This window comes from Carcharhinus amblyrhynchos, unplaced genomic scaffold (assembly GCF_965287045.1).
Source record: "Carcharhinus amblyrhynchos unplaced genomic scaffold, sCarAmb.v2.hapA scaffold_454, whole genome shotgun sequence".
Lineage (NCBI taxonomy): Eukaryota > Metazoa > Chordata > Chondrichthyes > Carcharhiniformes > Carcharhinidae > Carcharhinus > Carcharhinus amblyrhynchos.
This window is the reverse complement of record NW_027650194.1, coordinates 13326-28248: the sequence shown is the minus strand read 5'-3', so window position 1 is coordinate 28248 and position 14923 is coordinate 13326.

The window sequence follows — 14923 nt, the reverse complement described above, 5'->3', positions numbered from 1 at the left end:
CACACACTGAATCTCACTGGGGTACGGGTCCAACACACACTGAATCTCACTGGGGTATGGGACCCACACACACACTGAATCTCACTGGGGTATGGGTCCCACACACACTGACTCTCACTGGGGTACGGGTCCCACACACACTGACTCTCACTGGGGTACGGGTCCCACACACACTGAACCTCACTGGGGTACGGGTCCCATACACACTGACTCTCACTGGGGTACGGGTCCCACACACACTGACTCTCACTGGGGTACGGGTCTCACACACACTGACCCTCACTGGGGTACGGGTCCCCCACACACTGACTCTCACTGGGGTACGGGTCCCACACACACTGACTCTCACTGGGGTACCGGTCCCACACACACTCACTCTCACTGGGGTACGGGTCCCACACACACTGACTCCCACTGGGGTACGGGTCCCACACACACTGACTCTCACTGGGGTACGGGTCCCACACACACTGACCCTCACTGGGGTACGGGTCCCACACACACACTGACTCCCACTGGGTTACGGGTCCCACACACACACTCACTCTCACTGGGGTACGGGTCCCACACACACACTCACTCTCACTGGGGTACGGCTCCCACACACACTGACTCTCACTGGGGTACGGGTCCCACACACACACTGACCCTCACTGGGGTACGGGTCCAACACACACTGAATCTCACTGGGGTATGGGTCCCACACACACACTGAATCTCACTGGGGTATGGGTCCCACACACACACTGAATCTCACTGGGGTATGGGTCCCACACACACACTGACTCTCACTGGGGTACGGGTCCCACACACTGACTCTCACTGGGGTACGGGTCCCACACACACTGACCCTCACTGGGGTATGGGTCCCACACACACACTGAATCTCACTGGGGTATGGGTCCCACACACACTGACTCTCACTGGGGTACGGGTCCCACACACACTGACTCTCACTGGGGTATGGGACCCACACACACACTGAATCTCACTGGGGTATGGGTCCCACACACACTGACTCTCACTGGGGTACGGTCCCACACACACTGACCCTCACTGGGGTACGGGTCCCACACACACTGACTCTCACTGGGGTACGGGTCCCACACACACTGACTCTCACTGGGGTACGGGTCCCACACACACTGACCCTCACTGGGGTACGGGTCCCACACACACACTGAATCTCACTGGGGTACGGGTCCCACACACACACTGACCCTCACTGGGGTACGGGTCCAACACACACTGAATCTCACTGGGGTATGGGACCCACACACACACTGAATCTCACTGGGGTACGGGTCCCATACACACTGACTCTCACTGGGGTACGGGTCCCACACACTGACTCTCACTGGGATACGGGTCCCACACACACTGACCCTCACTGGGGTACGGGTCCCACACACACTGACTCTCACTGGGGTACGGGTCCCACACACACTGACCCTCACTGGGGTACGGGTCCCACACACACACTGACTCTCACTGGGGTACGGGTCCCACACACACTGACCCTCACTGGGGTACGGGTCCCACACACACACTGACTCTCACTGGGGTACGGGTCCCATACACACTGACTCTCACTGGGGTACGGGTCCCACACACTGACTCTCACTGGGATACGGGTCCCATACACACTGACTCTCACTGGGGTACGGGTCCCATACACACTGACTCTCACTGGGGTACGGATCCCATACACACTGACTCTCACTGGGTTACGGGTCCCACACACACTGACTCTCACTGGGGTACGGGTCCCATACACACTGACCCTCACTGGGGTACGGGTCCCACACACACTGACTCTCACTGGGGTACGGGTCCCATACACACTGACCCTCACTGGGGTACGGGTCCCACACACACTGACTCTCACTGGGGTACGGGTCCCACACACACACTGACTCTCACTGGGGTACGGGTCCCACACACACACTGACTCTCACTGGGGTACGGGTCCCACACACACTGACTCTCACTGGGGTACGGGTCCCACACACACTGACTCTCACTGGGGTACGGGTCCCACACACACACTGACTCCCACTGGGTTACGGGTCCCACACACACACTCACTCTCACTGGGGTACGGGTCCCACACACACACTCACTCTCACTGGGGTACGGCTCCCACACACACTGACTCTCACTGGGGTACGGGTCCCACACACACACTGACCCTCACTGGGGTACGGGTCCAACACACACTGAATCTCACTGGGGTATGGGTCCCACACACACACTGAATCTCACTGGGGTATGGGTCCCACACACACACTGAATCTCACTGGGGTATGGGTCCCACACACACACTGACTCTCACTGGGGTACGGGTCCCACACACTGACTCTCACTGGGGTACGGGTCCCACACACACTGACTCTCACTGGGGTACGGGTCCCACACACACTGACTCTCACTGGGGTATGGGACCCACACACACACTGAATCTCACTGGGGTATGGGTCCCACACACACTGACTCTCACTGGGGTACGGTCCCACACACACTGACCCTCACTGGGGTACGGGTCCCACACACACTGACTCTCACTGGGGTACGGGTCCCACACACACTGACTCTCACTGGGGTACGGGTCCCACACACACTGACCCTCACTGGGGTACGGGTCCCACACACACACTGAATCTCACTGGGGTACGGGTCCCACACACACACTGAATCTCACTGGGGTACGGGTCCAACACACACTGAATCTCACTGGGGTATGGGACCCACACACACACTGAATCTCACTGGGGTATGGGTCCCACACACACTGACTCTCACTGGGGTACGGGTCCCACACACACTGACTCTCACTGGGGTACGGGTCCCACACACACTGAACCTCACTGGGGTACGGGTCCCATACACACTGACTCTCACTGGGGTACGGGTCCCACACACACTGACTCTCACTGGGGTACGGGTCTCACACACACTGACCCTCACTGGGGTACGGGTCCCCCACACACTGACTCTCACTGGGGTACGGGTCCCACACACACTGACTCTCACTGGGGTACCGGTCCCACACACACTCACTCTCACTGGGGTACGGGTCCCACACACACTGACTCCCACTGGGGTACGGGTCCCACACACACTGACTCTCACTGGGGTACGGGTCCCACACACACTGACCCTCACTGGGGTACGGGTCCCACACACACACTGACTCCCACTGGGTTACGGGTCCCACACACACACTCACTCTCACTGGGGTACGGGTCCCACACACACACTCACTCTCACTGGGGTACGGCTCCCACACACACTGACTCTCACTGGGGTACGGGTCCCACACACACACTGACCCTCACTGGGGTACGGGTCCAACACACACTGAATCTCACTGGGGTATGGGTCCCACACACACACTGAATCTCACTGGGGTATGGGTCCCACACACACACTGAATCTCACTGGGGTATGGGTCCCACACACACACTGACTCTCACTGGGGTACGGGTCCCACACACTGACTCTCACTGGGGTACGGGTCCCACACACACTGACTCTCACTGGGGTACGGGTCCCACACACACTGACTCTCACTGGGGTATGGGACCCACACACACACTGAATCTCACTGGGGTATGGGTCCCACACACACTGACTCTCACTGGGGTACGGTCCCACACACACTGACCCTCACTGGGGTACGGGTCCCACACACACTGACTCTCACTGGGGTACGGGTCCCACACACACTGACTCTCACTGGGGTACGGGTCCCACACACACTGACCCTCACTGGGGTACGGGTCCCACACACACACTGAATCTCACTGGGGTACGGGTCCCACACACACACTGACCCTCACTGGGGTACGGGTCCAACACACACTGAATCTCACTGGGGTATGGGACCCACACACACACTGAATCTCACTGGGGTATGGGTCCCACACACACTGACTCTCACTGGGGTACGGGTCCCACACACACTGACTCTCACTGGGGTACGGGTCCCACACACACTGAACCTCACTGGGGTACGGGTCCCATACACACTGACTCTCACTGGGGTACGGGTCCCACACACACTGACTCTCACTGGGGTACGGGTCTCACACACACTGACCCTCACTGGGGTACGGGTCCCCCACACACTGACTCTCACTGGGGTACGGGTCCCACACACACTGACTCTCACTGGGGTACCGGTCCCACACACACTCACTCTCACTGGGGTACGGGTCCCATACACACACTGACTCTCACTGGGGTACGGGTCCCACACACACTGACTCCCACTGGGGTACGGGTCCCACACACACTGACTCTCACTGGGGTACGGGTCCCACACACACTGACTCTCACTGGGGTACGGGTCCCACACACACACTGACTCTCACTGGGGTACGGGTCCCACACACACTGACTCTCACTGGGGTACGGGTCCCACACACACTGACTCTCACTGGGGTACGGGTCCCCCACACACACTGACTCTCACTGGGGTATGGGTCCCACACACACTGACTCTCACTGGGGTACGGGTCCCACACACACACTGACTCTCACTGGGGTACGGGTCCCACACACACTGACTCTCACTGGGGTACGGGTCCCACACACACTGACTCTCACTGGGGTACGGGTCTGACTGTTTTATTATAGTTCAGAACAAATATGTATTCGTTGTTTTGTCCTGGATCCAGGAACCATTCCCATCTGGGGAGACGCCCGTTCTGATGGGGCTTGAGTGAGCATTAGCTGCACTGCCATACTTGTATCAGTTTCCTCTGGAAGGAACCTGCAGTGTAAACGTTATCAGCTTGGATGTGTTTGGAACCTGGTCTCTCGATGGGCTTTGCTTTCTGTGGGATTAGGATTCTCCCACGCTGTTTAACTCTCGCAGCACCCTGATCATGTTTTCCTTCCTTGCTAGGCTGATTCTCTGTGAGAGGGTGGGCACGGAGGAGCAGATTGGAGCTGTCTGCCTGGCCCTTGGAGAAGGTATCAGCTTCCATAGTCCAATTGGCCGGATTTCTGTTGTGCATCAGTCTGGCTCCATTCGCAGCAGTTTTTCAAGTTATTCTGTGATGTCTCAGCCTGTGCGGAATTTGCCCCCTGTCTGCGTCTTTTCAGCCCAGTTTACCCCCTGGCTTTGTGTGTTGTGTGTTAGTTGAGCCTGTCACTGATGTGTTGGGGTGGGTCTATATCTTCAATCCCCTCCCTGCTCCCACTCAGTGACAGTTCTTACAGATTCACAGTGGGAGTTTACACCGTCTTAAACTGAGGCAAGTGCATTTGCACACTCATGTACAGATTTCCATGTTCACATTGATAGGTTTGCGCACACTCACAAGCACAAGTGGGTGTGTAAATTTACAGTTATGTTTGGAAGTGAGTGTCCAAACTCACATTTCCAGAGGAGTTTGTATCCATGTGTAAGTTTCAGCTTCCACACTCAGTGTACCACTCACTATTTCCTGACTCCGAGGGGGAGTGGTTGATCTCTACATCTACATTGAGGAGCTTGGAGTGTCACCCATCTCTCTGAACTCTCTGTTCTCCTTTACACAGGCCACGTACAGACACTCTCACACTCACTCTCTCTCTCTGTCACTCTCACATTCTCACTCTCTCTCTCTCTGTCACTGTCTCTCTCACTCTCTCTTTCACATTCTCTCTCTCACACTCACACACATGCAACCATTGCTGAGGTTTCAGTTGAAAGATTGGCTTGTTGGGAATGACAGCCCGAGGGTTTTGGGGAGACAGTGTGAGTAACACAGGAGAAGGAAGAGAGTACTGCGGAAGAGGATCCTGTCCCAGTAAGGAGAGATCTTAAACCTGTCTGTGACTCAATTGCCAAGAATAAAATTATTGAATGCAAACAGCTGCCTCCTTGTGTCACTCCCAAATTTCCATCTCACGTACTTTCTTGTAGGAACCTAATATCATTAATAATTGACAAGATGAATTTGAAGCACTTGGAAAAAACCAACATTTAAGCTTTTCATGATTTGACAATAACATTATAGTAGAAGATTTGTTGGGAAATATTGATCATAATACAACTGAATTCCATTTTAATGATGGGATTTTCCAGCTATTCCTGTATTTTCCGTTCCAGCCGACAGCATGCCATCAGTGTGGGTACCTCAGTGGCAGAGACTAGAGCAACAGGAAACTCTGTTGGCAGCAGTGGGATAGGAAGATCCCACTATAAGCCATTGGCAGGCTGCCTCTAGCTCCACAAGACACGGTGGGGTGGGGTGGGGTGGGGTGGGGGTGCGGGGGGGTGCAGGTGGGGAGGGGGAGGCGGGGGTGGGGGTGGTGGGGGGACATGGAAAACATTGCCCAAAGTTTGAAAATGACATACTCCAATCACAAAAAAGAACCTTAAACTGAAACAAAGTCAATGACTATTGGTCCAGGAAGAATGATTAAAGTTGATGAAATAAAACAGGTGGAGGTAAATAAAGAAACAACTGAAAGAAGCAATCAGTAAAGATAGGAAACAACACCTCCTCCACGATCAACACCACTGCCCCTCAGGGCTGTGTTCTCAGCTCATAGAACCCTACAGTGCAGAAAGAGGCCCTTCGGCCCATCGAGTCTGCACCGAACACAATCCCACCCAGGCCCTACCCCCATATCCCTACATATTATACCCACTAATCCCTCTAACCTACACATCTCAGGACACTAAGGGGCAATTTTAATACAGCCAATCAACCTAACCTGCTCATCTTTGGACTGTGGGAGGAAACCGGAGCACCCGGAGGAAACCCACGCAGACACGAGGGTAATGTACAAACTCCACACAGACAGTGAAGCGAGCCGGGAATTGAACCCAGGTCCCTGGAGCTGTGAAGCAGCAGTGCTAACCACTGTGCTACCCATGCCACCCCTAACTATACTCCTTATATACCTATGACTGTGCGGCCAAATTCCCCTCCAGTTCAATTTTCAAGTTTGCTGATGACACCACCGTAGTGGGTCGGATCTCAAACAATGAGACAGAGTACAGGAATGGGATAGAGAATCTGGTGAACTGGTGCGGCAACAATAATCTCTCCCTCAATGTTAACAAAACAAAGGAGATTGTCATCGACTTTAGGAAGCGTAAAGGAGAACAAGTCCCTGTCTACATCAATGGGGATGAAGTAGAAAGGGTCGAGAGCTTCAAGTTTTTAGGTGTCCAGATCACCAACAACCTGTCCTGATCCCCCCATGCCGACACTATAGTTAAGAAAGCCCCACCAACGCCTCTACTTTCTCAGAAGACTAAGGAAATTTGGCATGTCAGCTACGACTCTCACCAACTTTTACAGATGCCCCATAGAAAGCATTCTTTCGGGTTGTATCACAGCTTGGTCTGGGCTCCTGCTCTGCCCAAGGCCGCAAGGAACTACAAAAGACCGTGAATGTAGCCCAATCCATCACACAAACCAGCCTCCCATCCATTGACTCTGTCTACACTTCCCGCTGCCTCGGGGAAAAGCAGCCAGTATAATTAAGGACCCCACGCACCCCGGACATTCTCTCTTCCACCTTCTTCCTTCAGGAAAAAGATACAAAAGTCTGAGGTCCCGTACCGACCGACTCAAGAACAGCTTCTTCCCTGCTGCTGTCAGACTTTTGAATGGACCTACCTCACATTAAGTTGATGTTTCTCTAAACCCTCGCTATGACTGTAACACTACATTCTGCACCCTCTCCTTTCCTTCTCTATGAACGGTACCTTTGTCTGTATAGTGCATAAGAAACAATACTGTTCACTGTATACTAATACATATGACAATAAATTAAAAATCAAATGAAATTAAAACTCAAAATGTACAACAAAATTACATTCCATTAAAAGACAAAATTCAGCCGGAACGATCCATCTGTGACTTAGTAAAGAAGTTATTGATTCAGAGGACATAGAACAGTACAGCACAGTACAGGCCCTTTGGCCCTCAATGTTGTGCTGAGCTATGTCCAATCCCAAGATCAAGCTATCCCACTCCCTATCATTCTGGAGTGCTCCATGTGCCTATCCAATAACTGCTTGAAAGTTCCTAAAGTGTCCGACTCCACTATCACAGCAGGCAGTGCATTCCACACCCCAACCACTCTCTGAGTAAAGAATCTACCTCGGACATCCCTCCTATATCTCCCACCATGAATCTTATAGTTATGCCCCCTAGTAACAGCTACATCCACCCGAGGGAATAGTCTCTGAACATCCACTCTATCTGTCCCCCTCATCATCTTATAAACCTCTATTAAGTCGTCTCTCATCCTCCTCCGCTCTAAAGAGAAAAGCCCCAGCTCCCTCAACCTTTCCCCATAAGACCTACCCTCCAAACCAGGCAGCATCCTAGTAAATCTCTAAGGGTCAATAAGTCCCCTGGGCCAGATGGGATACATCCTAGGATGCTTTGGGAGGCAAAGGATGAGACTGCGGAGCCTTTAACTTTGATCTTTGGGGCCTCACTGTCCATGGGGATTGTGCCAGAGGACTGGAGAGTGGCAAATGTTGTTCCAATTTTCAAAAAAGGAAACAGGAATGACCCTGGTAATTATAGACCAGTTAGTCTTACTTCAGTGGTCGGTAGGTTAATGGAAAGGGTCCTGAGAGATAGGATTTATGACCATTTGGAAAGATTCAGTTTAATCCGGGATAATCAGCATGGTTTTGTGAGGGGTAAGTCCTGCCTCACAAATTTGATTGAATTCTTTGAGGAGGTAACTAAGTGTGTAGATGAAGGTAGAGCAGTTGATGTCGTATACATGGATTTTAGTAAGGCGTTTGATAAGGTTCCCCATGGTAGGCTCATGAAGAAGATAAGGCTGTGTGGGATAGAAGGAAATTTGGCCGATTGGATAAGTAACTGGCTGTATCATAGAATTTCCTTCCTGTTGGCGAACACTTCAGTGGTCACGGGCATTCAGCCTCTGACCTTCGGGTAAGCATTCTCCAAGGCAGCCTTCATGACACACGACAGCGCAGAGTCGCTGAACAGAGACTGATAGCCAAGTTCCACACACATGAGGACGGTCTCAACAAGGATCTTGGGTTCATGTCGCACTATCTGTAACCCCCGTGACTTGCCTGGGTTTGCAAACCCTCACTTACTGTGCTGTCTGGAGACAATACCCATCTCTTTAACCTGTGATCAGTGCTCCTTCCACTCACATTGTCGGCCACTTTAGGACTTGAACAGCAGGTTAGGTGTAAGGATTCACATTCTAATCAGTAATCTCTAAACTGTCTGTGCTTCATACGCTCTGTCCGAGGCCAGAACTCTCCATTCACCTGACGAAGGGACAAACCCCGAAAGCTTGTGAGTTTACTATCAAATAAATCGGTTGGACTTTAACCTGGTGTTGTCAGACTTCTTACTGTGCTTACCCCAGTCCAACACCAGCATCTCTACATCATGTCTCACAGAAGACACAGGGTGGTGGTGGAAGGAAAATTTTCAGACTGGAGGCCAGTGACCAGCGGTGTACCACAGGGATCAGTGCTGGGTCCTCTGCTATTTGTGATTTTTATCAATGACTTGGAAGAGGGGGCTGAAGGGTGGGTCAGCAAATTTGCTGATGACACCAAGATTGGTGGAGTAGTGGATGAGGTGGGGGGCTCTTGTAGGCTGTGAAGAGACATTGATAGGATGCAGAGCTGGGCTTAAAAACAGCAGATGGAGTTTAACCCTGATAAGCGTGAGGTGATTCATTTTTGGTCAGACAAACTTGAATGTGGATTACAGGGTCAACGGCAGGGTTCTGAGGAATGTGGAGGAACAGAGAGATCTTGGGGTTCATATCCACAGATCTCTGAAGGTTGCCACTCAAGTGGATAGAGCCGTGAAGAAGGTTTATAGTGTGTTAGTGTTTATTAACAGGGGGTTTGAGTTTAAGAGCCGTGGGGTTATGCTGCAACTATACCGGACCTTGGTGAGACCACATCTGGAATATTGTGCTCAGTTCTGGTCACCTCACTATAAGAAGGGATGTGGAAGCATTGGAGAGAGTGCAGAGGAGATTTACCAGGATGCTGCCTGGTTTGGAGGGTAGGTCTTATAGAACCATAGAAAATTCCAGCTCAGAAACAGGCCTTTTGGCCCTTCTTGTCTGTGCCGAATCATTTTTCTGCCTAGTCCCACTGACCTGCACCTGAACCATATCCCTCCACACCCCTCTCATCCATGTACCTGTCCAAGTTTTTCTTAAATGTTAAAAGTGACCCCACATTTACCACTTTATCCGGCAGCTCATTCCACACTCCCACCATTCTCTGCGTGAAGAAGCCCCCCCTAATATTCCCTTTAAACTTTTCTCCCTTTCACCCTTAACCCATGCCCTCTGGTTTTTTTTCTCCCCGAGCCTCAGTGGAAAAAGCCTGCTTGGATTCACTCTATCTATACCCATCAAAATCTTATACACCTCTATCAAATCTCCCCTCATTCTTCTACGCTCCAGGGAATAAAGTCCTAACCTATTCAATCTCTCTCTGTAACTCAGCTTTTCAATCCCGGCAACATCCTCATGAACCTTCTCTGCACTCTTTCAAACCTTATTTACATTTTCCTCTAACTAGGTGACCAAAACTGTACACAATACTCTAAATTCGGTTTCACCAATGCCTTATATAACCTTACCATAACACTCCAACTTTTATACTCGATGCTCCGATTTATAAAGGCCAATGTACCAAAAGCACTCTTTACGACCCTATCCACCTGTGACGTCACTTTTAGGTTCTACCACACCCTTCAGTGTCTTACCATTTACTCTGTACGTTCTACTTTGGATTGTCCTTCCAAAGTGCAATACCTCACACTTGTCTGCATTAAACTCCATCTGCCATTTTTCAGCCCATTTTTCTAGCTGGTCCAAATCCGTCTGCAGGCTTTGAAAACCTTCCTAACTGTCCACTACACCTCCAATCTTTGTATCATCAGCAAATTTACTGATCCAATTTAAGAACATAAGAACATAAGAAATAGGAGCAGGAGTAGGCCATCTAGCCCTTCGAGCCTGCCCCGCCATTCAATAAGATCATGGCTGATCCGTCGTGGCTCAGTTCCACTTTCCCGCCCTCTCCCCATAACCCTTAATCCCCTCTCTTATCAAGAACCCATCAACCCGCTTCTTAAAAATATTTAGCGAGGCAGCCTCCACCACTTCAACGGGCAGAGAATTCCAGAGATTCACCACCCTTTGAGTGAAGAAGTTCCTCCTCAACTCCGTTCTAAACCGCCCCCCCTTTATCTTGAGGCTGTGCCCCCTAGTCCTACTGTCCTTTCTGAGCGGGAAGAGTCTCTCCACCTCTATCCTATCCATCCCATTCATCATCTTATACGTCTCAATGAGATCTCCCCTCATTCTTCTAAACTCTAACGAGTACAAGCCCAGTTTATTCAGCCTCTCCTCATAGCTCAACCCCCTCAACTCCGGTATCAGCCTAGTAAACCTCCTCTGCACTCCCTCCAGGGCCAAAATATCCTTGCGCAGGTGCGGCGCCCAAAACTGCACACAGTACTCCAGCTGCGGCCTCACCAATGCCCTATACAGCTGCAGCAAGACCTCCCTACTTTTATATTCAATCCCCCTCGCTATGATGACAAACAATAATGGACCCAGCACTGATCCCTGCCGCACTCCACTAGTCACAGGCCTCCACTCAGAGAAACGATCCTCCACAACCACTCTCTGGCTTCTTCCATCCACATCATTCTTCCATTGAGCCAATGTTTAATCCAATTTACTACCTCTCCATCTATACCTAATGAGGAAAGCTTGAGGGATGAAGAGACTAATATCTCTGAGAAATAAATTTCTCCTTAGCTCTAAATGCAGAATCAGGATTTTAAACTGTGCCCAAATTTGCAAATTCCTTGCAAGGGTCTTCTCAGCAGCCACCTGATCAAGTCTCCTCAGGATCACTCCTCATTCCCCTAAACTCTCAGTTTAGCCTGTCCAAACTTTACTCATTAAACAACTCCTTTATCCAAAGAATCAGTCAATATGACTCCTCCCAGACACTGGGGGCGCTGCAGAGAGGGAGAGAGAGAGATTGCAGGTGTTCCTCCCAGCCACATGGGGGTGCCGCAGGAGAGGTTGGAGTTACTCCTCCCAGACACGGGCAGGCGCTGCAGAAACAGATTGCAGTTACCCCTCCCGTATGCTGGGGGCACTGCAGGGCGAAATTGATGTTACGCCTCCCAGACACTGGGGCCGCTGCAGGGAGACATTGCAATTAGATCTCCCAGTCACTGGGGGCACTGCAAGAAGAGATTGCAGTTATTCATCCCAAACACTGGGAGTGTTGCAGAGAGAGAGAGATTGCAGTTACTCCTCCCAGACAGTGGGAGCGGGGCAGGGGGAGGAGCCTCACTCCGCGGTCATTGAGTGAAGGGCGAATCTTGTAACGTCATGGCGTCAGACGGAAAGGTGTCAGAGTGAAAAATGGCGGCGCCAAAAATCAACCCCAGGACAACAGTGAGAGAGGGGGAGGGGGAGGGGGGAATGGGGAGTGGGGTGGGGGAGGGGTGGGGAATGGGAATGGGGAGGGGCGGGGGGCGGGGTGGGGGAGGTGGTTAGGAGGGAGAGGGAGAGGGGGTGGGGGTGGGGGGAAAGGGTGGGAGCGGGGGAATGGGGGGGAAGGGTGGGGGGATGGGGGGGAGAGGGGGGAGGGTGGGGGGAAGGGGGGGGAGAGGGGATGGGGGGAAGGGGGGGAGAGGGGATGGGGGGAAGGGGGGGGGAGAGGGGAGAGGGGGAGGGGGGAAGGGGGGGGAGAGGGGATGGGGGAAGGGGGGGGAGAGGGGGAGGGGGGAAGGGGGGGAGAGGGGGAGGGGGGAAGGGGGGGGAGAGGGGGAGGGGGGAAGGGGGGGGAGAGGGGGAGGGGGGAAGGGGGGGGAGAGGGGGAGGGGGGAAGGGTGGGGGGAAGGGGAAGGGTGGGGGGAGGGGGGAAGGGGGAAGGGTGGGGGAGGGGGGAAGGGGGAAGGGTGGGGGGAGGGGGAAGGGTGGGGGGAGGGGGGAGGGGGAAGGGTGGGGGGAGGGGGAAGGGTGGGGGGAGGGGGAGGGGTGGGGGGAGGGGGGAGGGGTGGGGGGAGGGGGATGGGGGGAAGGGGGGAGGGGTGGGGGGAGAGGGGGAGGGTGGGAAGGGTGAGGGGGGAAGGGGTGGGGGAGAGGGGGAGGGGGGAAGGGTGAGGGGGGAGAGGGGGAGGGGGGGAAGGGTGAGGGGGAAGGGTGGGGGGGAGAGGGGGGAGGGGGGAAGGGTGGGGGATGGGGGGGAAGGGGGAGGGGAGGGTGGGGGGATGGGGGGGAGGGGAGGGTGGGGGGAAGGGGGGAGGGGAGGGTGGAGGGGGGGAGGGGGAGGGTGGAGGGGGGGAAGGGTGGGGGGAAGGGGGGGCAAGGGTGGGGGGGGAAGGGGGGGCAAGGGTGGGGGGGGAGGGGGGATGTGGGGGAAGGGTGGGGGATGTGGGGAAGGGTGGGGGGGGAGGGGGGATGTGGGGGAAGGGTGGGGGGGGAGGGTGGATGTGGGGGAAGGGTGGGGGGAAGGGGTGGGGGGGGAGGGGGGATGTGGGGGGGGAGGGGGGATGTGGGGAAGGGTGGGGGGGGATGTGGGGGAAGGGTGGGGGATGTGGGGGAAGGGTGGGGGGGAGGGGGGATGTGGGGGAAGGGTGGGGGGGGAGGGGGGATGTGGGGGAAGGGTGGGGGGGGAGGGGGGATGTGGGGGAAGGGTGGGGGGAGGGGGGATGTGGGGGAAGGGTGGGGGGGAGGGGGGATGTGGGGGAAGGGTGGGGGGGAGGGGGGATGTGGGGGGGAGGGGGGATGTGGGGGAAGGGTGGAGGGGGGATGTGGGGGAAGGGTGGGGGGGGAGGGGGGATGTGGGGGAAGGGTGGGGGGGGAGGGGGATGTGGGGGAAGGGTGGGGGGGAGGGGGGATGTGGGGGAAGGGTGGGGGGGGAGGGGGATGTGGGGGAAGGGTGGGGGGGAGGGGGGATGTGGGGGACGGGTGGGGGGGAGGGGGGATGTGGGGGAAGGGTGGGGGGGGGAGGGGGGGTGGGGGGGGAGGGGGATGTGGGGGAAGGGTGGGGGGGGAGGGGGGATGTGGGGGAAGGGTGGGGGGGGAGGGGGGATGTGGGGGGAAGGGTGGGGGGGGAGGGGGGATGTGGGGGAAGGGTGGGGGGGGAGGGGGGATGTGGGGGAAGGGTGGGGGGGGAGGGGGGATGTGGGGGAAGGGTGGGGGGGGATGTGGGGAAGGGTGGGGGGGAGGGGGGAGGGGGGGAAGGGTGGGGGGAGGAGGGGGTAGGGAGGGGAAGGGGGTGGGGGGGAGGGAGGGAGGGGGAAGGGGGTCGGGGGAGGGGAAGGGGGTCGGGGGGAGGGGAAGGGGGTGGGGGTAGGGAAGGGAGGGGGGTAGGGAGGGGAGTGGGGTGTGGGAGGGGAGGGGATAGGGAAGAGGGAGGGAGGGGGGGAAGGGGGAGTGTGGGGAGGGGAAGGGGAGGTTGGAAGGGTTGGGGGGGCGAGGGGGAGGTCGGAAGGGGGAAGGGGGCGGTGGGGAGGGAGGGGGCAGTGGGGAGGGGAGGGGGCAGTGGGGAGGGGAGTGGGGGTGGAAGGATAGGGAAGGGGTGGGGAGGGGGAGGGAAGGGGGGGAGGGGGAGTGTAGGGAAGTGGTGGGGGGAGGGTGGGGAGGGGGAGGGTAGGGAAGTGGTGGGGGGAGGGTGGGGAGGGGGGAGGGTGGGAAGGGGAGGTGGAGGGGGAGGGGAGGAGTGTGGGAGGGGGTAGGGGGAGTGGGATGGGGGCGGGAGGGAGGGAAGGGGGAGTGGAGGTGGTGAGGAGTGGGGAGGGGAAGGGGGAGTGGAGGTGGTGAGGAGTGGGGGAGGGGAAGGGGGGAGTGGAGGTGGTGAGGAGTGGGGGAGGGAAGGGGGGAGTGGAGGGTGGGAGGAGTGGGG